Source organism: Ursus americanus, chromosome 5 (assembly GCF_024610735.1).
Source record: "Ursus americanus isolate L20-20 chromosome 5, mUrsAme1.1.p, whole genome shotgun sequence".
In the NCBI taxonomy this organism is placed as follows: Eukaryota; Metazoa; Chordata; class Mammalia; order Carnivora; family Ursidae; genus Ursus; species Ursus americanus.
Window position 1 is genome coordinate 20262057 of NC_142131.1, and position 23003 is coordinate 20285059.

The window sequence follows — 23003 nt, forward strand, 5'->3', positions numbered from 1 at the left end:
TTGAACTAGCAGCATAGGGGCTTGGCAGGGGGAGGGGAGGGAAGCAATTCTGTGTTCTTTTGCCAGCACTGACAAAGGTCTGGTTGTCAGTGATACCTTTACAGCTAAATTTACCCCAGAGTGACAGGAACAGGTGCACCTCGGCCTGCCAGACACTTGTGCACAGGGATCACGCATCTTACGGCTTGACGATCAAGGGGGGAAAGCCTGGGTCTTCATAGAAAAGGAGAAGAGACAAACGCAGCCCAAACTGGGGGGTTTCTCTTCAAAGCCAGCTGGTCTGGCTTTATTCTACAGGAATTTTTTTACCTGTCAGGGTTTGGACAACAAAGCCCTCAGCAGGTGCTGAAGGGTACAACTTCCTGGAGAAGCAGAAAGGCACTGGTGAGTTTCAATTGCCAAAATATATTTTTTAATCTTTAAAAGTTGATTTTGTTATCTTGGAAGAGGCACTGCTGAGGAACCTACATTCAGAAAGCTGATGAGACCATTGGAATCAGAGCCAACTAACTCAACAGTAGGTTTGCCTGGTGTAGAAAGTGGAGCTGTTACCATTTGACAATTTTTTACATTTAAAAAAAGAGTTTTATAGGAAAGACTTTTATATTTTGAATGTTGGTCTCTTTCATTACTAACTCCAATATCTGAAAGATGAAGAATTAATTACATATATGATATTAGACTATTAAAATAAACACACAAATATCATTTCCTCTCTTTTTGTTATCTAATTCTGTCGTAATCTATTCTGAATAAAATGGGTTTTTAATAAATCATATAAAAATGTGAAATGGTACGTGCTCTTATCAAACATTTCATGCACTACTATTTTTTATGTGTTCATGTGACAGGAATATGATTAGAGAGAATATGAAATCAGTTTTATTTATAATACATTTTTAAAAACATGTATTGCACAGAATATTTAATAATTAAAAGTAGCAACACTTTCTCATTACCTTACAAAGAGTTTCTTTGGAGAAAAATCTTTGGAATAAACAACCAAGACAGTACTAAAGCATGTTTTTACGTCACTGATTTCCAAAATTAGTACATTTATATATTTGGTATTTTTATTTTGTGAATTCAAAAGTTTAGGCAAAAATATTTTTTTCAGAATAGAATAGGATTTTAATTAATACAAAACATGGAAAAATAAGACCACATGTCAGGATATATTTTTAAAAAGTGATGCTATTTCAAGGACTCATTCTTTTAACTACGCTTCACAGCATTTCTCTACAAATTGTTGTATTATACAAATTGAAAACATTTATTTAAGCAAGTAAGGAGCTCAAAGCTAAAGACTATACATAGTAAACATATGAAACCATTTTAACAACCAAATTCCATATTCACAAGCAACATGGGCTAATGAATGTAAAAGACACACAGCATACACCAATCAAGAATGCTATAAATTATTAGCCATAAAATCAATTTTCTGGGCTGTGGGGGGTACAATTGGTGCTTAAGAAGAGAAAGGCTCCTAACAATATAAATTACTAATATCATGAGGTAATTGTTTTTTTCTGATGATCTCATAAATAATTTTCAATCTACATGCTTAACATATAGTTGTATAGTTGGAAAATAATAAGATCTGACTTTTTTAATGACCACTACATCTAAAACACTTATCAAATCAATGATGATATGGATAAGCCTCAAATTTATATGTATCATACTCTTTAAGACTGACTTAATTGCTGTTTAAAATTATGAACTATTTATGGTTTAAAAAATTATCAGAAATGACTCAGCCAACCAAAAACATCTAATATTTTTAAAACATAATTAAAACCCAAATCTGATTTGCATTATAAATTATTACATATGGTTCAGAAAATTAAAGTATATTCTATTTTTTTTAAAGGAATATATTATGGTTTCAAACTGCTATTTTTGTGTGATATTCTGTCATCTTCATCATATTGTTTCTGGCATCTAAGTAACCATGGTCACTGCATTTTTTAGATAACTTCATTAGTCTCTTAAAGAATGATTATGTACTGCACACACTTGATAATTTTGTTATTTATCTGGTCTGTTAAATATTATATTCCTAACGAATCGGAGTACTTACTTTTAGAAATCAGTACTGCAAAACTGAATGAACACTCTTAAGTCAACTTTAGGATTACATTTGTGAAGTCTTTATCTGCATTACTACTGGCTATAATTATTATACTGTTTGTCATTAACACTCAATATAAGCCATACAAAACTTCTTCCAAACTATTTTTTATGACTCTTATGAATTATTTAAGGGTGACTGAACCTATTAGAGACAATGTTAGGTATAGCCCAAATATTTCTAAATAACCAAAATTTGTCATTTTAACCATTCCCTGAAAGGTGAGCTTAATTTAAAATTTCATGGTTTTTTCTTGTAATTATGGAAAAAAGCTTTAATTCCTAGTACAACTTGCAGCTACGTGTTTGTACTTTCTGGTAAGCCTTCAACTTTTGTGTCACAAAAATACCTATGCCAACTCCCTCAAAGTATGGAAATGACTTCTTTTAATAAGTTTTAGTCAGAAATTATGACAACATTACAATGACTCGTGTGTCCTGAAAGTTTAATTTGAAAACATATTTTTAAATTGTAAGCATTGTTTGCAATATAGCTTCATATCTTAAGAATGGCTTATTTATAGTGAATAAAAATTAATTATTCTCCTCTTTCAGAAAGGCATTTGAAAAACATTTTGTTTACCCTTAGATGCACAGGGGAAATCTTGATTCTCTCAGCAACTAATTTCAATAAATTATATTGTGAATATCAATCTATTTAATTTCAGGACAATGAACCTTCCAGCTAAAATGGTTTACTTGTAAGTATTTAAAGAAACAAAAATACTTTGGCAGCTTTAAATGTATCTCCTCATTGACCAGCCACCTGACTGACAGCTGTCAACTGTCTGTGGGCCAAATGTAACCCTGTAAAGATAAAAATTACATATTACTCATCCCTGTTGATAATACCTGGTGCCAGTAAGGTTTTCAAGTAGGAATAACTAGACTATAGATATAAAGAAGTAAAAAGGGAATCATTTCCACCACCCACCCTCCCTCCTTTGTCATTAACTTATTTCCCCTTCCTTTTCTACTTATCCCATTTCTCTTGATGCCCATATCTCACACCTATAAAGAGTTAATTTCCTTAAAGGAACTTCAGATGTATGTAACAAGTGTGTGACCATGAAAATACTGGGCAGCCAGGTAATGATGCCCACACATTTCTTTCAATCAAATCTTCTTTTGAGCTCATAGAGTGTTTGAATTGTGGGAAAGAGTCTTTGATGTTTTCAACTACTCATTTTTTAAAAAAAGAATGAAATGGAAGCACAAAAATAAAATTTACCCAAGGTCACCAATGTGAGGATGTAGATGTAGACTTGGATCTGTCCCCCAACTTCACATCCAGTGATATATTTTTCTATTAGACTTTAAACATGTGGACAATGAAACTATAAGTAAAAGAGAGCACATGGAAAATTAATGTGAGTGACATTCCATTGGGGAACTGTTTGCAGCCACCAAACTTAATACCTTATTAGAGAAATACAGTTTTATCAAAGCATATTAAAATGTAGCTTTAAAAAAAAAAGAACATAAACACATTAAAATATCTATGGTATAAACTCTTTTTTAGATTCTCTTTATTATTTAACCTGATTTCCAAACTCAAAATATTTATGGTGTATATGAAACAGCAGAAAGAAAAAATAATCAATGGCAATATATATGTTTAGAAGATAAATGCATAAATGAAAAGTTCAGGTTGAAAAAAATTTTTGAAATATTAGAAAATAATTAAAAATACCAAATATACCAAAGCATAAGCACACATACATTACCTAAGTACAGAATATACTAAACAGTTCACATAACCAAATCAACAACTAACTAGCATTGTGTGTGTGTGTGTGTGTGTGTGTGTGTGTGTGTGTGTGTGATTACAAAACCTCTCTGGACCCCAGAGGCCTCATCAGCAGTGTTTCCTAACAGCTCAGAAATTCTATGACTCAACAATCCTGTATTAATATAAGTATCTGGTATTTATTCAAATAATTATTAATTATATTAATATTTCATATTGCTATAATATAATTTGTTGATAATGCTGCACATCATCCAGATTCAATCAAGGTCATGAAAATATATTCAAACTAAATATTTTATTCTTCTCTGACCCTCTAGAAAAGAAATCATTTAGGAGATAACTACCATGTTCTGAATTTAAAAGGATTTATTTTAACCCTGAGCTTTGGAGCTGTATTTGCCTGTAAGAAGTGTTTGCTTTAAAACCCAAACAAGCAAATGAATTTTTTAAAAGGGGGGGAGCTTAAAACATTAATATAGGAGGATATGGGAGGAAATTGTGGACAGACTTTCCCTGCAACGAATTGGTCTAGAATAATCTCCAACAGCTCTATGATACCATTTAGCAACTAAATTATACAATATATCTAAATTTACAAATGTATTTGCTTATTCTATTACATTTAGTCCAAATCAACATTATTAATCAGCAAACCACTTAACAATATGCAATAACTGTATGCAAATCGATTGCAAGCAAAATAATCAGTAAATAACATCCATTTCTAATAATTGTGAAAGACAAGGGTGTCAAAGCAAAATGTGCAAAAAATTCAGTCATCTCCCTGCATCTCAAAGAGGTGTTAGTGAAAGTGAATGACTTGTCTCTCATCTGCCTTTGAAGGCTCTTAAACGTTTTCTCATTAGAGCTAAAGAGTACTGTCCGAAGAGCACCAGAGCAGAAGTAGGCAGCTGTGAGTCATAATCTCTATTTCACTGCTCAGTAATTTTGTGACTGGAAACAAGTCATGTAACCTCTGGGAGGATACTGAAGGGATGTGACTCTTTACTGGGCTGTGCGTAAATCACAAGAAAGGCAGTTCTAGAAGGTGTTTATCCAATAAAAGGTGTTTCTGTTGCTTCATGTGAAGTCCCAAAAGGATTTGGGACATTTTTGGTGGGTTCCAGTCTCCAATGGCATGCCCTTGCCCCCTCCCTACTGCTATAAGAAGCCCACCATATTGGCGGCATTCCAAATAATTAAAACTAACAGCAGTTTTTAGCCTGTGAGATGAGTGTGGAAAACAAAATCACTTTACAATACACTACTGACCAGCTAGCCATATTTTTCCTACTTGGGTACCCTGGTAACAAAACATGAAAGGTCTTACCTTCAAAATTACATTTATCACACATAGCTTTGAACTTTTCAGTGCACTTTATAAGGCTGAGTTCGCACACACAAGAAACAATAGTCATTTAGTGTATTTAGTTTTATAAAATGGGACATTTTAAAAAATGAAAAAAAAATATTCACCACACTTGCTACTGTAAGCCAGCTTGAGAACATGCTTGCTCGTGTCAGAAAAATGTTGGAACAAGAAACAGGCTCATCAGAACACCCCCTAATCTGAAGTGTTAAAAATATCTGGATCCAAGAGAGGTTAACAGCAGCAGCTGGCTACGCAGAGAGGTTAAAAGGCTGGAAATATGGATCCCCCTGTTGCCCAGGATGACAGTGTTGTGAAGGCCCTATATGATTGTTCGGCAGGTAGAGGTAATTATCAAGGTCATAAGGAATATTTGTATTAATTGGAAGTCTTTTTAGGGAAAAGCCACATTTCTCAAGTGATTGTGAATGGGACTAGTCCTGGTTGCCAGGAATCTAGGCTCACAAGCAGCTGGCAGTCACTGAAGCATGAATGTGTTCGCAGCTCAGTTGTCACTAATGGTAGAGGTCACGGGATCCGAAACCCATTTTACAGGTTTTGCTGAGATACTGGGATCCAAGAGCACAGTTCATCCAAGAAAAGATAAGCACTGACCCTCAGATATGTAAAGCTGAAGAACTACATAGAAATTTGAGAGAATTGGGTCCCCATATTGCTTAATCAGTCTACTAATCACAATGGGCAGAATATATGTGGCATGTCTTTTTTGATTGTTTACAGTATGAGCCAAGACAAGCAATGGAAAGATTCATATCATTCTGACCTCTCATTGTTACTATTTTGAAAGGAGTTCACTAATTTAGAAGTTCCATAAAATTCAGGATTAGTTGAGAGCGTGGGAATGAATAATGGAGCAACTCAAGGTTAAGGAATAAGAAGTCTTTGCAGATCTTCGGATCACCCTTAGCCTAAGGCAGTGGCTAGCAAGCAAAATATACATAACAAACACCCAAGGAGCTAGCTGCAAAGCAGATTCCTGAGGCTGCTGCTCAGGGGATCTGAGGTGGGGCCTAAGGATCTGAGTGAATCCGAGGCCCTCTGATAAACTGTTCTCTGCGTTACACTGCTCAGGCCTCACTAGAGCCTTCCCTTCTGCAAGAGGGTCGGTTCTCTTGCTCTGCAGTGGCAAGAAAACCAGCACCCAGCGATCTCAGCTCCTAGGAGACCAAAGGAAGCCTAATGGATACAGCTCCACAAGTTATACATCCATTTTTATTTATTGTCAGATATACGTGCACTTAAATAATTTGTTTATTTTAATTATTTTTATGTAGATTGGCAAATGGTAGGGTTCACCCAACACTAGAGATAAGCCAAAAATCATTCTCAAGTTCTACTTGAGTTTCAGGCACTAAATAAAACAGCTTTAAATATGAACAATGGCTTTAATGGACTCTTCAGAAAAGTCACTAAAAAATAGCACAGACAGTGCTTGTTAGAAGTGTACATGCATATACATTCAAGTTTTAGAATACTTACTTGATCAGCACTGACCTAGGAAGTTTAGAAGGCTAGGGCCCAGCAATAATGTAGGGGAAACCGCAGGCTTGACTCTCCTGCGTGTTATTTTGTGGCCATAGGCTACCCAAACTAGAATCTCACAGCTACAAAAGGGTGAGGTGAGAATGTGTGGAACAGTGTAGATGGATGAACATAAATCCTTCGAAAATAGATAAACACAAGCACACGCCTTATTCGCTGTGAGTTCATCATCGTTGTAATCAGAGTAATTATAGTGATTAATAACAAAAAAAATCATAGAAACTCTTCTATGACCATATTATCTGTAGCATACATCAATTGTTTAGAAATAAGCTCCCTTGTTAGCAGTATTTTATTTTGAAGTGATTCAAATAAATAGAAAATTATTAATATCTTATGGTTCTGAAATAGAAAATGTAACTTTCCAAAGCATGAAAAAAAAAATCTTCTGCTAATAACCAGTTGTGTGTGTGTGTGTGTGTGTGTGTGTTTACAGTTGTATTGACTTTATAACTGAAAATAAAAAATTTAAAACTGAAAATGAGAAGATGAAGCAGAAAAGATGAAGGAAGAAGGGAAGGGAAGAAAAAAGGAAAAAGGGAAGGAAATTGAAAAGACAGGATTAAATCTATCGATTAGCTATTTCACTATTGCTAAAGGGGTCAAAAGGCGTAAGAAAATTGTAGAATGTTTCCTATTTACCCTTTTGAAAGTAGAGTTCAAAATCTTTTACTTAGAATCATATTTCTTCATCTCTGAGTTACTTTAGAATATATTATAAAGTACATTGCATTTGATATGGATGCTCCATATTTACAGGTTTAATGCCATACAAAGTTGGGAAATATTTAATTTACTTGCCCCATATTTGCACACAGGAAGATGCTTTATCTGCGATTTCACAGAGGTGATAAAGGGCAGAATGCATTTTTCCCTCCAACCCTGAACCTCTCTCCAACCCTTCCAAATTCTAACCTTCATCCAGGAAGCAATACACATGCTCGTCGCAGGGCTCTTATATCCCCTTCAAGACATTTCTGGAGAAATCATCACTAATTACACCTCTGATGGCTTTTGGAGGCAGAAAGGAGTTCACACAGGGTGAGACCAAGTGACAATATGGTAGCTATGGCACAAGGGACATGCAGCAGCTACGTGCCTCCTATGTAAGACAGGAGTAGAAAAAGAGACTGGAACAGGTACTAAAGTGTTACTATATTTAAAAAAAATAAGTAGACAAATTTTCAAGGACCATCATGATACTTGGCTGATAGAGAGTTTCTCTTCCAATCACAACTTCTTCAAAATTAATATAGTGTCTTCTTCAGCTAAGAGCCAGGTTTCCCACTCACTGGCACCCAGGGCTCACTGACACGTCAGCCAAGTGGGAGGGACCTGAGACACGCTGAAAGTCTCCTCTCTGAAGCATCTCCTGATCAACAGAGCAGGGAATTTACGGAAGTTGTGTAATCATAGATACTCCTTTGCAGTATGAACTCCTTTCAGAAAACTTCTGAAGAGAAGTTCATGCAAAGGAGTAACACACTGATACTGCATCATGAAGTAAACTGTTGGAGTGGCTGGCTCCTCTGATAGAATATAGTCCAAGAGAATTCTGGAACATAAAGAGGCTGCTGAGGAATGAAAGGACCTTGTGGGTCACACCAGTGAAAGGCTGTGAGGAGACAGAGACACTCAATAAAGAGCTATTATTGATTTTAAAAATTGCTGCTGGGTGAGTGGAGCATGCCAGAGTGAAAGAAGGACAAGCTGAAGGTGAGTCTAGGGAGGCTAGTGATACAAAGACAAGCTTCAGGAACCTTGTAAGGTTTTGCCTATACCACACAGATACTATTGATTTAAAAAGACTTAAAAACTCAGATTTAATAAAAAGCCACTAATTCTGTATACTTATGTGAAGGTTCCTTAAATTTCAGTGTAAGAATATGTAATCAATAAGCAATTTAGAAGATGTCTGACATAACTAAGAAATAAAATCTTGGAGCCTTATTCTGAGCAAATGGATATATAACTACTTTCATAAGTCTGATAAAATCAAATATGAACACACAAAAAAAATGTTTCTATGAAAAGAATATGGAACACTGACAAGGACAATATAAACTGACAACCCTAGAATGTAAGACTTCTTGTTATAATATACATTGGTTTAATCAACATATTATCCTAAATATTTTATATTTATTTCAAATATAAAAAGCTCTATTATGAAATAAAAACTTCTTTGAAGCATGAAAGCTGATAGAAAAGGAAACAACTTCTAAAATATTGTTAGATAAATGAGAGAGTGAGATGTTTTCCTGGAACATGGGGTAGTCCTTGAAAGTGAAATCGTGTAATGTTAGCTAACATTTACTGAGCATTTTCCACATGCCAGGCACTAGGTGACTACAGAAAGACAATCTTATGTCCTCCTCTCAGGAAAGTTATCATCCTGTGTAGGTCCTGCCACATTCTCTATTTTCTAACAAGGACATTTTGAAAATTTATGTCAAATGGTCATTAAGTCTGAGCCTGGATTCTAATCCAGCATCTTTGATTTACCCTTCCCTGCCCCTTATAGTACATTCCTTGCAAAGGTATTTCCCATGGTGTTCATATATGATATGTAACTTCTAATTAATGAAACTAACTTTTTAAAAATTTTATGTTACTTGCCAAAATGTCCCCTCAAAGGCTACACGTTCACATCAGGAATACCCTTGAAATTCCCCTTTTGTACCTGGGATTAGTGTCAATTTATGAGCCAGATGTTAAATAATCTGCTGCTTTATAATCATATCATAGTTTCCATCAAGCACCTTGTTCACTTCACTTGGTTTGGATTTAGTTTCACCAACAAATTCGTCCTTAATGATAATGATTTGCCATAATCAAACTGTTAAGACTGAATAACAAATTCCTAAGGAGATTTCTATAGAGACCTATGCAAAGACATTATTGCTGAAATAAGCAAATAACTTCCTAGGCTGTCTACCCTGAAGAGGATGACACACATTTAGACATGTATTTCTAAAATATTTTCTGGTGCAGGAAAGAAATATCGATTATATCACCTCCTGATCTCATCATCCCTGTAAGTGAGCAAAGGTTATATAAGTCTAACAGCATCGTAGCTAAGAGCATCGCTGGAAACAAACAAACCTAGCTTCATGTCTTTGTCTGGCACCCAGGGACTATGAAACCCTGGGCAGGAAATGTCACCTCTCTTAAGCTTTAGTTTTTAAAATCTGTAAAATGAGGAGACTTGTAGTTCCTGTCTGAAAGGCTGTTGTTTGGATAAAAAGAAAAAAATTTTATAAACCAGTTAATACCATTAAATTAATTAAAGCAGTTAATACAAGACAAATAGTGAGTGGCCATTAAATATGACGCACTTTAAATTTATTTAACTCTCATTCTAATAAGGTAGTATTATTTTTTCACATATAATACAAATATCCTTATATTACAAATATGAATATTATTTATATAGAAATATCTAACTACAAATTTAGTTTTAAAAAATCGTCTATAGAAAATCAGACCTCCTTGGTTTGGATCTTTGACTCAGGGAACTAGTATATACTGATAAGTCAAGCCAGTTTTAATGCCTGTCTTAACTTTAAAAGTTTTACGGCATTTTACTTTTAATTCTCACCATATTCCAAAAAATTTAGAGAGACTTCATCCCAAGCAATGAAAATCAATTCTCTCTTTTCCTGGTAAATTAGAATATGGATATAATTACATATCTCCTTGTTTTCAAATTTAGTATGTAGGGGAAACATATAAATCTATGCATGATCTTGCCTTACTGAAAAAATAAAATTTGTATTATTTTCCTTGGTTTATAATTACAAGTTATAAATAAAATATTTAGAAGTAATTTTGTAAATTCTCAACTAAGTAAAATACCATCATTTGGAAAATTAACTAGAGAGATAAAGAAAACAAGGTACATTTTGAAGTGTGGTGGCTTTATTCTCTCCTTTCTAGATTTCTTTGTCTTATTTTGGTGTTCTTAATGAGGAGAGATAGCAGGAATAGGAATACCAGATATAAATTGTTTGTTAACAATTTCTGAATCCATTTTTTACTTTAATACATATTTACACAAATTGAAATCAATAGAAATCACACACGTCCCAAGTGGGACTTTATTAAAACCAAAAATACAAAATGTCTATGCTTCTGTTTTGCAAGAAGCAGCAAACAGTCCCCTAGACATAGTTGTAATGTTGATCATGCATCCAACAGAGAACAACATCTAGGTCCCTCTTGAACAGAATGCTCCATTAGTCATTCCATGGGCTCCCCCTTCCCGGCAGGCCTTGGCCCAGCCCCGTTGCCATAGATGGCCATCAGACATTTGGAATGACATCAGGAGATAATCTGAGCAGGCTCTGCCCTAAAGAATTCAAGCTAGCGGGAGACTGAAGATATCAATGTCTTCTTGGCTGACAACAGCATTCCAAAGGTCAACCAGGGTGAAAAAGGATGGACTTGGAGTTTCCAGTGCCTTTTCAACAACCAAGCAGCTAACAAGTATAAAGAAGCATCCCTCAAGACAAAAAAATAATAAAGACAATGGAAGTCTGGAAGTATACTAGAAATGCCATGCCTATGAAAGGGAAATAAGACAACCTATGCCCATCGGTCAGGGAATTTTAGGATTGAAGAGATCACTACCTCTTAAAAATAAAACTCACAAATGGTTTTCATCCTGAACCAATTTGCACCCCTCTGACAATCTACTTCTCCAACTTTTTCTGCTGTGTCAGTCCCTGTATGGGTGAATACGGAACTTAATGGTGTAGAAGTAGAAATTCTTTGCAGAAGAATAAGAATGTCTTTTACTACAGTTTACCAATTTCCCAGCCCTGCGTTTTATGTTGGGTGGCTCATTTAATCACCATAACAAAGTTTTAAGAGTAGCACTTTATGTTCCACATTTTACAGATGAGGAAATTGAGGCAAAAGGAGGTTCCATAACTTGTACCTGATAGTATCTTCATCGAATTTGAGGGAGATTATGCTTTACTAACAATTCTCACCTTACAGAACGCTTTTCCTCCCTGACCTTAAGAGTGCTTTTTAGCTCCTACTTTAAAAGGATAATCCCATTTCTTAAGATTTTTTTTTAAGTAAGGACAATGTTATCCCAACCAGTCTCTTTAAGGAGACATGATATGAATCTATGAAGCTACCAATAATAACACTTTTAGTTTGGAAGACAGTGTTTCCTACACACCTTAATTCTTTATTAGAATTTCTTTCTAGAAGAATGCTTAGAAGTATTTTCTCATGTAAAGGGGTAATCCTGTGGAAAATCTTCTGTTCAGGTCACCTTTCTGTAGGGTTAATTTGCCTAGCCAACCCCAGGCAAGGTGCCCTGGTCTGGCACAAAGTGTAGTAGATAGACCCTGTCCAGTGACCTTATCTTCTTCATAAATTTATGGCATGATTTGGGGGTGCATCTGCTAATTTCTCTGGGCCCCATTTGTCTTCCCTGTAAAAAATTAGGTGCTTGTGTTAAATGTTCCCTAAGACCTCTTTCAGCAAGAAGATGCGGAAATTCTGACTTTAAAACTTTCCACACTAGTGCCAGGAAATGCAAATGCCAAGAGTGTCCTAAAATTTGGCTGGTATCATAAAGCAGATTCTTTCTTTCTTTTTTTTAACCAGCATTCATTTAAAACTCTAGAGCAGCACATTCCAATAGAACTTTCTGCAATGATGGCAATGTTCAACATCTCGCAGTCAAATAAGGTAGCCACTAGCTGCCTGTGGCTATTGAGCACTTGAAATGTGGCCAGTGTAACTGGGGAACTGAATTTTGAATTTTATGTAATTCTAATAAGCTTAAACTTAAAGAGCCACGGGCGGTTAGCGGCTACCATACTGGTGGCAGCTTACAGCTTCAAGAGCACGACAATATGAACACTTTACACCTTTGATTTACTCAGCCGAGCACTTTACAATGTCATTGGAGCATTGATCTTTCCACCACTCTTGGTGCCCTTGGTACAGCTCCACAGAGAGATCAAAGAACAGCCCAGGCATTTGCATTTCGTGATGACATTTCTGCAAGAGACCGCGGTACCATTCTCACATGCCAGCAAATAAAGGGGATGGAAAGGGAAAGGAAGTTTGAAGGGGGGGTTATGTCTTTTCTCCCTCGTCTCCCATTTGTCGTGTAGCTTGTGGCCTTTTCCTAGCCAAGACGCGCACCTATCCACCAAGGCAGCTTACCTACCAGACCCAGCAGTTGGCTGTTAGCTTTTTAAATAATCGTGTAGACCCTGAAAGATTGGGCTGTAAAATCCAGCTCTGGGACCGTGTCCTTTCCTATTGGTCTGTCAGGTGAAAAACAGGGCTGACTGGCGGGACAAGGGCGGCGGCCGGACCTGCGCCCGCCGCTCTTTCTCCCCCAGGCGCGCAAACCGCTCAGAGCCCTGGCGGCTGCCAGGGCAGCCGGACGCCGACCGCGTGCCAGCGCTTTGTGCACCGTGCATAGGTGGGTTCACTGAGCGCCGCCTCATCCCCAGCTCTCTGGGGTCGTCGTTCGCCAACCTAGGGGAAATATCCCCAAGATCCCCAAACCAGGCGAGCGGGGCAACTCCCCGACACCGCCACCGAGCGTTTCCAGGGCCCACCCACCAGTGTTGCGCCCTCCTCCCATTCTCCACAGCCCACCACGCGGCCTCTTCGCCAAACCACCAGCCGCTTTCCCTCGAGCCGTGACATCCCCCTCAAGACACAACCCGGCACGCTCCCCGCCAAGACAGCCCGCCCCCCTCCGCGCACCCAGGCCCACAGGCCCCCGGAGGGCCCCGAGCCCGCCTCCTCCTCGCCCGTGGCGCACGCACGTGGCGCACTCACCCCCTACTAGCTGCCTCCGAGCTCTAGAAACGCTCCCGGGAGGGAGCCCCCGCCCCCTCGGCTCCGTCCGCTCTGAGGAAAGTGGGTGGGGGGAAGCGGAGACGGGCTGAGAAGGAGTAGGTAGGTCGGTCCGCTCTGAGAAAAGTGGGTGGGGGGAAGTGGCGATGGGCAGAGAAAGGAGTATATAGGTGGAGAGCGGTGTTGGAGGGGACGACCGGCAATAATTGGATGGCGTTGCGGCTGTTGCGCCTCTGTGAACGCCCAGCCAGCGCGGATTCACTTTCCACACAAATCACCCGGAGGGATTGTTGCTGCCTGCAATCAATAACTCAGCGGAGTGAGCTGCTGAAACCAGAGGCGTCCCCTGTCTGGGTCTTTAAGGGGCCGTCCGAACTGAATTCCAGCCCTCGGCTTCCCAGACAAAGAAGTGGGCACCAAAACGCAGGACGAGATTTTTAACCCCCACCCCCAACCCCGATCCCGGCTAAAAATCTTTAAAAATTAAAGGGCACACACATAGAGAATATCTAGAAAAAACAGTTAAAAGGGGAAGTGTGACAATCCATTCTTTGAATTGAAGGTTTCTGTGATATTTCGAGAAATGGGATAGAATCAATGTTCCGATGAACATTTAACGATTTTGTAAGTGAAGGTAAAGTCCATTAAATTTAGCCATGCATATGGATACTTTTTAATCAGCCACACATTTGCAAGGAAATTACTGATCTAGCCTTATTTGGGCATACTGATCCAGGAAGAAATGTATCATAATTTGTAGTGGCATTGTTAAAAGCCTTAGCATATCTTTGAGACATTATTCCATGAAGATTGCATTTCTGTAAGGTGAAAAGACCCTGGGAGATGTGTATTATGATTCCCTTTTAGCAGACTGTTAAACCAAGCAGAGCTGGGAGAAAGGGTATTCACTATGTCACCAGATACTCACTACCAGTCACTAAGTTTAGACTAACTCACTGTGGGCCTGAGCCTAAAAGACTAAGTTCCGCTAACACCCCTAAAATAAAAGTGGCCAAAATTCATTTCTCCTTGCCTGAAGCAATTTAAAAATAAAAATAAATCTTAGGAATGTCAACCCAAATATAGAGGCTTTATAAATCTTAATGAGTCTTCACTATGAAAAGTCTTCTTGCTAATACAAATGGGTAAATGGAGATTGACCATCATGGTCTGATACGTATCAAGGTTGAGAGGAGTAGATTCATTCTGAAGCCAGGGAAAAGTTCATTTGTGTGCCTGAAGTCATAGAAAGCTAGTTTCAAACAGACATTAGAACACAGGACCATTTGTCTGTGCTCAGTATAGTTAAACACTGCTGGGAAGCATAAGGTATTATTGGTAATAGAATTCATAAAGGCTACTGAATCCATACCACTAATCCCGAAGTATTTAAAACTGGCCTTTAGGCGACATACACAATAAGCCCTTTCAGCAATTTCAGTTGCAGCTTCATTATCCCTACTTGACAAATTTTGTTAGCTTGGGATATGGTAGATTTGACTTTCTCCTTTGTAATTCTTAATCAGATACAAAAGTAAAGGTATAAAAAATAAAGATAAATATAGGCTTTTTAGATATGAGATAAAGGATATGATTAAACCTTGGCTTGGATTAACAAATCCTTTGCATATTGCAGATTCTCAATCACAAGCAGTCCATATGGTGTATACTGTGCATAGGCTAAAGCTGTACCTAAAGAATTTTTGAAATTTAGATATTTGGCACTATTTCTATTAAAGGCTATAAGTATTTTCACAATTAATGATCATTTAAATTATTCTGTATTTAACATACATTCATTTGTTTTAAAATCAGAATTAATACTGATGTTACTTCAGATTAGAAGTTTTAGAAATAAATTTTTTGGAATGTACTTTAATATCAGCTTTCTTTAAAAAAAAATGTTTTTAACTGTTACCTTGTTGTACTTACACATTTTAAGGTGCCAAAGAAGAGTTGCAAACTGTGAAGTAACTTCTATGAAGAGATGAAGTAAAGAATGGAAGGCAAATGACTGTATGTGTATGTGGTGAGTACTTAACATTTGTTACGTCATTTACCACCAAGCTAATTCACAAAGGTAAAACTGCCACACTCTTTGTCATTAGGTATCTGTGATGTAGACACATGAAAGTGATAAAGTATGGTGCAACCATTATATGCTTTATATTACAAGCAATACATGCCATTTTGCTTAAAGCTCATGTGTCACCTTACAGGGCCTACCTTTGTAAGTCTCTTTTACAATTAATCCATTTCAGGGGAAGTTATGTATGTCATCTCTACTGTAACTATAAAAAGATAACATTTTTAATGCTATTGGAATTTGATCTTACTACTTTTTCTATTTTTCTGAACTTCTATGTTCAATTATCATGTTTGTGTTGAAAGTATTCTGGCTGAAGAACAAATACTATACAGTTGAATAATCTTGTGGGGTAGATTAATCTATAGCCTCTGTTCATCTTAGGGTGGGTTGCTGTGGCAACCGCCCCAGCTTACTTTAAAATAATTTTTTAAAGCTCACTTCAAGAGCTACACCCAGCGTGGGCCAAGCTTAAAAGCAGGCATACCCAGTGAACAGGGTTTTAGTAGACTGCTGATTTAATGTAGGGAAGTAGTAAAGAGAGGAGGGTGCTGTAAGATGGTATACAACCTTGAACAGAAATTAGAAATTAGCTTTCTTTAGATTCAGGTCCTAAGGATTATGCTCTCTGTAACTTCTGTGGCACTTTAGTTAAATATCTTGCTAAACAATCCTTTTTTGGGGGAAACAAGTAAATATATATTTACATACATAATAAAGCACTTATGACAACTATTTAATGAAGGAAATATTTGGTGATGGGGGGGAATGTTAAATAGTACATCAATCCCAGACATAATTTTCTCTTAACCAATTTGTCACCTTTTATTTAACATGATAGGCCACTAGTGTCCAAATGGCTTAAAGGGTGTAAGAATTTTCTACTTTCCCGTCATAGAACTGGAATAGATTGGAGAATTCACATAACTCACTTAATGAATAAGCAAACTGAAGCCCTGAAAAGACACACTCATTAGTTAGGCACAAATCTTGAACCAGAGAATATAGGCCTCCTAACACGTAGTACAAGCCGTTTCCTACACCAAAAAAAACCATTATGATACTAGCCAAGTAGCATTAGGTGGTAACGATCAGGAGGATTTTGGTTAAAAAATAAAAATTAAAAAAAAGTCCAGAGTGTTTAAAGAATACAAAGCACATTTTGTATTAACCACTTTGTGAATTACCAATGAATAATTTTAAATCTCAGTGACTTTCTATTGTATATTTCTGCACAACCTCTTCTCTTCTGCTTCAACTATGAAGGCTCATGGGAAGGAAACTAATGCTAATATTAACTTAGGTCACACATAATTAAGAAGCTAAATCTGCTGAGGGGAATATCTTATATTTTAAAAGGCCAACTGTGATACATTCCAGATCCAAATGATTTCCAAATTATCCACGGTGTGAGGTTATACATATTTTTGAATGCTTGTGACGATCATTGATAATTATAGTTTGTTATAATGTTTATTATTAAATGCTTTAAGATGTTAAAAGGTAAAATAATTTATTTTTGAAGGAAAACCATCTAAAACTGAAGTGTACTGTGGTAAATAGAAATAATCTGTAATCCTTCAAAAATAGTATGGTTGAAAGTCATGTATCGCCTATGTCTATTTGCTTGTGTAAAATAGGCTTTTACAATTAATTACATTAATTTCAGACATTATGGCAATAAACTTAGATGTTCCTACAAATGTTTTACTTTGTCAAGGCATTTGTGTATCTAGAAAAAATTGAAGTAATTTCATTTTTACCACCATATGTAGATATATCTTAGTATTCAAAATGACTATGCACCTTTAAATTTTTGGATTCTTTTTTTTAGAAGTTGTACCTTAAATAAAAACCTGATATAGACTATCTCTGCCATATTATTAAAATGAATTCATGGTAGTAGCAAACTCACCAGATGAAAAACAAACAGGCAAACAAATATACTGTAGATTCTAATCTGCAAGAAATACTGTTTCAGATGGCTTTTGCTTTGTGACAGTTTGCCACGCTTTCCTATAATAAAAGCAAGAGCTTCATCAATTCCTTGCTGTGCTGATAGTCACAATAGTGATGAGCCAGAAGCCTGAAGATTGTTCAGATCTGGTTGTACTTGACTGTAAAATCAACCTTCTTCTTTCAAGTGAAGCCTTGGGGCAGACACCTAAATGTTGAGCCCATTCTTCTGAGAAAAGCTACTCACATCAAATAGCCCCTACACTGAAGCAGGAGGCTTTTTGAATCACACTGTCCTCACACATTAAAATAGTCTAGAGGCATGGTGCAGAACTTCACAGGAAATGCAACTAGTCATTGGGTTAAACACACAGTGCTGAAAGGAATTTTTTTAAGTGAGGAAATATCTTTAATTAGCTAGATATTTCCGTATACTCCTATTGTCTACTCCTGTAAGTTCAACGTTTTTATTTCCGCAAGTATTTTCCCTTCTTCCTTTCACAATATTAAAACATTTTAATTTGGTTTAAACATTTTATATGATCTGTAGTTCCACTGGCATGCAATCTTGTCTTTTCATGGTTTATGTTCTAGTTGGTACATTTTACCTTTGGCTTTATTGGGTGTGGTGTAATTGGCTAGAGAGGGAAGGTGCCCAACTCCTGTAGCCTTTCCTAAATCTTGAATATTAACCTATCTTTTTCTTTCTTTCTTTCTTTCTTTCTTTCTTTCTTTCTTTCTTTCTTTCTTTCTTTCTTTTTTTTGCGGGGGGGGGGTCAGGTCAAGTGTTTACTGTGCTTAAACCTTAACATAAGTATCTTCCTTATCAGTCTCTATTTCTGCTTCCTGTGCAGCTGAAACTCTTCAGGATAAGTGAAGTCATCAGCTATCGGATAGGGAAGCCTAATGCATTTGGGAAGTTGGTTTGGTTTACTTGTTAATGCTCTGGATAAAATCCAGTAAGGTGTGGAAGAGATAGAAGTAGGAGGAGGGAGGGGGAAATCTCCGAGGAAGCTGCCGCCTCGGTATATATTTCCAAACTGATTAGAAAGTTCATGGCCCCGCGATGAAGTCGAGATTTCAGGAACTGGTAATTATTTTATTATTCTGTACATTACTAACACATAAGAAGTATTTAGGCACGCTTTTTGGCCCTCCAGCCTTTCTGGGCCGAAAACCGCGTATTCTGGGCGTGCAGGAAAAGCGCGCTGGAATCGAGTGCTGCAGACATCCTGGACGGTGGCTTTTACGCGTGAGTAACAGAGGAGCGCTCGGACCGGTGCAAGAAAGAAGTGGTTAACGCTTCTCCAAACGGGGGAAAAGTCACAAGAGCAACTATTAGGGTCGCGCTCCTATTGGTCAGAGGAAAGATCCCGACTTTAGAAGGACTTTCCTGCTGGCTGGCTCGCAGAGTCCCCGGGGAGTGAGCGCGCTGCAGCCGGAGATGGTTCTCCGAGCGTTCTCAGCCGCAGCGAGCGGAGAGCACAGGGCCGCCGCTTGTGATGTTGTCTTCATTTCGTGCAATAAAGAATTGTCATTAGGTTTGCGTATGGCATGTGCCATTACCCCACCGTAAAACTAAAATTAGCAAAATGTCAGGAATGGAAAGATTGATTCACCAAGATGCAATTATCATTTAAAAGTGCTTGATTGAGGTACTGATGTTCAGTGATTTATTCTGCATACCATATACATAATTAAAGTAGTGTAGTGGAGTAATTTATCAATCTAGTTGAGACTGGAGGGGTGAGGAGGGAACTGCTGTATGTTTGTTTTATTAAAATGCTCCGAGGTCTAGTCCCGCCCCCCTTTTGCGAGAGTGAAACTGATGATGTCTCTAGCTCGCGAGGAGAGAGTCAACGGTTTGGGATTGTGAGGGAGAGAGAGACGGAGAGGAAAAGGCAGCGCGAGGCAGAGGCAAAGGCAAGGGCAAGGACAAAATAAAGGGAAAAAAGAAGGCAAGAGACACTTCTTAAGACGTGCCGCTTAGAACCCCAAGCCCGTCTGCTCCGTTTTCCCTGCCACCCCCGCCTTCCCTCCCAATATCCTTCCACCACTGCCCCCGCCCCCCCCCCGCCTTTTTTACGCGATGTTTCAAAGGCTGCGAGCGGCTCTCCTTTTCCCATTCGTCTTCTGTCACTTCCTTCCTGGACGCAGTTTTCTGGACGAGTCTGGTTACTTTTAATCTGGCCGGCTGCTGAGAGCTACTTTCTCCTCCTCCTCCTCCTCCTCCTCCTCTTCTTCCTCCTCCTCCTCTTCCTCCTTCTTTTCCTCCTCCTCTTCCTCCTCCTCCTTCTCCTCCTCCTCCTCTTCAGAGCGGCCTCGGCGCGCGCGAATGCGCGGCCCCGAGCGCGCCTCCCCCGCGCGCGCTCCCCCCGCGCGCGCACACACTTCGTCTCCAGCTCACTGCTCGTTCGGCTCACAGTCACAGACACTAGAGCACACGCGTACACCCAGACATCTTCAGGCTGCTATTGGATTGACTTTGAAGGTTCTGTGTGGGTCGCCGTGGCTGCATGTTTGAATCAGGTGGAAAAACACTTCAAGGCTGGACGAAGTAAAGATTATTGTTATTTTTTTTTTCTCTCTCTCTCTCTCTCTTAAGAAAGGAAAATATCCCAAGGACTAATCTGATCGGGTCTTCCTTCATGTAAGTACCTCTGACATTTCTCGAGGAAATAGAAATAGCCTGGGTATTGTCTCTGAAGTCTGCATCAATATATTCCACCGCACTGGGTCTATTCCTGTGCCTTTTTGAAGGCTGAAGTTGAGGTTTGTTGTGCATTTTTTTTTTAGATTCCGTGATTTCCTGGTCTGTTGCTAAAAGTAACTTTTTAGATAGTCTTATCCGTTCGCCATCAGTTATTGAAATCACTCCTGACTCGTTCTTGTCACACTAGTGTGTTTAAAGTTTCATGAAGTTAGTTCACGTCATTAGCATGTTTGATATGGTGGAGTGTGTGGAGCCTGGTGGATTTTAATATTTCACAGAAGGTTCTGTGACCTTGAAGTACATGCCTCAAGATTTAGCCGCTAGTTTACTATGGAAAGATGCTCCTGTGAGTCCCCCCAAAGACTCTGATTTGCTTTGGGTTATGCTTCTGAGCCACTAATTCTTGGGATTAGTTTGAGCTAAAGCATGGCTGTCTGTCAGAGTATACCTTTGTGCATCTGCTTCCCTTACCAAAGTGCTGGCTTGATAGAGGGCTTCTCAATTGGTGTGGACAAAAAGTAATATCCTGGCCATGGTAGCCTACATTTCACAGTTTGTGTTGGGGTTCAGTATATGCATTGCTGTTCAGGTCAAGTCAAATACATAGCTATTTAAAAAGAAACAAGGTTAAGTCACTTTAATTGCTTTCCGTTTGGACTTTGGATGAAAGTTACCAAACTCAGTGATAAAGTTTGGCACAAAGGCAGTATATATATATATATAGACACAACACACTGTTTATTGTATTATTGAATATTATGCAAGGATTTAAATTTAATACTAATGTTATCTTCTTCCCAGAATATAGTTATTCATTCTTAAAGGAAATTTTGTATCTGAAACATTTCCAACTATTCTAGGTCCAGTAGTTATCATTTTTTGGAAAAAGTTCTTTTCTTCACAATGTAGGAATGTGTGTCTTTTGTATAAAATACCTTTATATGTAAATGGTGACAGTATAATAGGTAGAATCAGGCTCTCTGCCAGTTCTTTAACTGGTCCTCAGTGGAGAATTGCTTTGACACAAAGTGCATTTTACTATTGTGAATCTGATACTAACTCTAATAGTCACTGTCTTGTGAAATGGTTAGTGACTGCATATATTTTCTAAGTGCTATAAAGGGAACTCCAGCCACCTCATTATACCAGTCAGAAAAAGTGACCAGCCTCTTTTTCACTGGCACCTTGCAGTGGAATTGTGGTTGCAGAGTAAAGATGTTTATGTAGAGTATAATAACTCCAATCCCTAGAGACTTGGGAGGACATGGAAATGTGACCACCTGTGAACCCCGTTTAACCTCTGTATTGCATACTAAGTTTAGCTTTAAACAGATTAACAATCTCCAATTCTTTAATTTGAAACTAAAACATCTTACTTCATTTTTAAAATAGTCTCAGTTTTGGCTAGTCTTTGAAAATGTTCAGTATGTACCTATCTGGCACAAGCTGTATTTTTGTTTTTCCATCAGTTTTAGTTAACTGTAGTGCCGTTAATAAACCAAATTTTGTCTCCCCGTGTATGCATAAAATTAAGTTAAAAGAAGTAGTTCCAAAGCAAGTGGATTTAGAACTTGACAGGTAAAATGAGATATGCCTATCTGATATCCCATCTCCAGGGGAAAAAAATCTCTAAAATCAAAAATCTCAATCTATTTGTTGGAAAGTACATTTGGCTATATAATAGACTACAAACTCAATTCTAAAAGTTTTCATCAAAGCACACTTTAAACTCAATGTTTAAAATATGATTCCCCAGTCAAGTCAAGGAGACAATAGTTGGCAGTTATCTTTGCTTCAAGTTTTACTAAACTTTATAAAAATATACTGTTATTTGCTAATGTAATTCACAAAGCTTTGGAGTATTTGTGACATATTTTCCAGACTTCTTACAAAAGACAGTATCTTCCTTCACTCATTAATTACGCTATTTACATTCTGATTGCTGTGTATGCACGTCAAAGACAATATTAAAGACCTAACTTTTATTAAATATTAATTTGTTTCTTAGGCTTAAATAACAATGAACGCTTTATAATAAAAAGTCAATTTTCCACCTTTTCTGAGCTGTTCTTACTTTGAAAGTATGCAATCACATATATTATTAACTTTTCAAAGTAGAAATGTAGAACATTAAATACGTGAAATTTAAATAAGAAGGACTTTACTGCACCTTGCCTCTTTTCTTCTTTATAAACATACTCAATTTTCAAAATTTGGTGGAACTGGTTTATTCCAATAGTGAGAAGGACTGTCTATTGATTCAAAATTGAATACTGAAAAGGCATCATGTTTTATATTTTTAGATTTCTATGTCTTTCTTCCTTGGCCCTCACTTTTATACCGAGTCAATAAATTGAATAAGACTACAACCATATCTTTCTAATAAATGATTTATTGTATTAAATTTCTTTTATAAAAAGCGGAGCTAAATAACTCCTTGGCATATGTTAACATTATATTTCAAAACTTTCTTCTGTTTATTGTAGTATGTTTTGTGGTTTTATTTCCCAACACTACATGCGGTATATTTTGAGTCTATGAAATCTCAGAAAGTGACAAAAATGGGGAAATATCTGCAGCAACA

At 37.5% G+C, this 23003-nt stretch overlaps 1 protein-coding gene across 13 annotated transcripts in view; it reads left to right on the forward strand.

Annotated features, from left to right (window-relative positions):
• Positions 1 to 164: 164 nt before the first annotated feature.
• The window catches only part of MEF2C (myocyte enhancer factor 2C), a 170570-nt gene continuing 147731 nt past the window's right edge, over positions 165 to 23003 (forward strand). For 3 of the 13 annotated variants that reach the window (XM_087861988.1, XM_087861995.1, XM_045796310.2), the window contains exons 1-2: positions 165 to 384; positions 15607 to 15693. The gene's annotated coding sequence lies outside the window, so the exon portion shown is untranslated. Of the gene's footprint in view, positions 385 to 15606; positions 15694 to 20092; positions 20264 to 20311; positions 20357 to 23003 lie in introns of those variants that run through there. The other 10 variants (XM_045796298.2, XM_087861993.1, XM_087861994.1 and 7 more) reach the window with 5 other exon arrangements.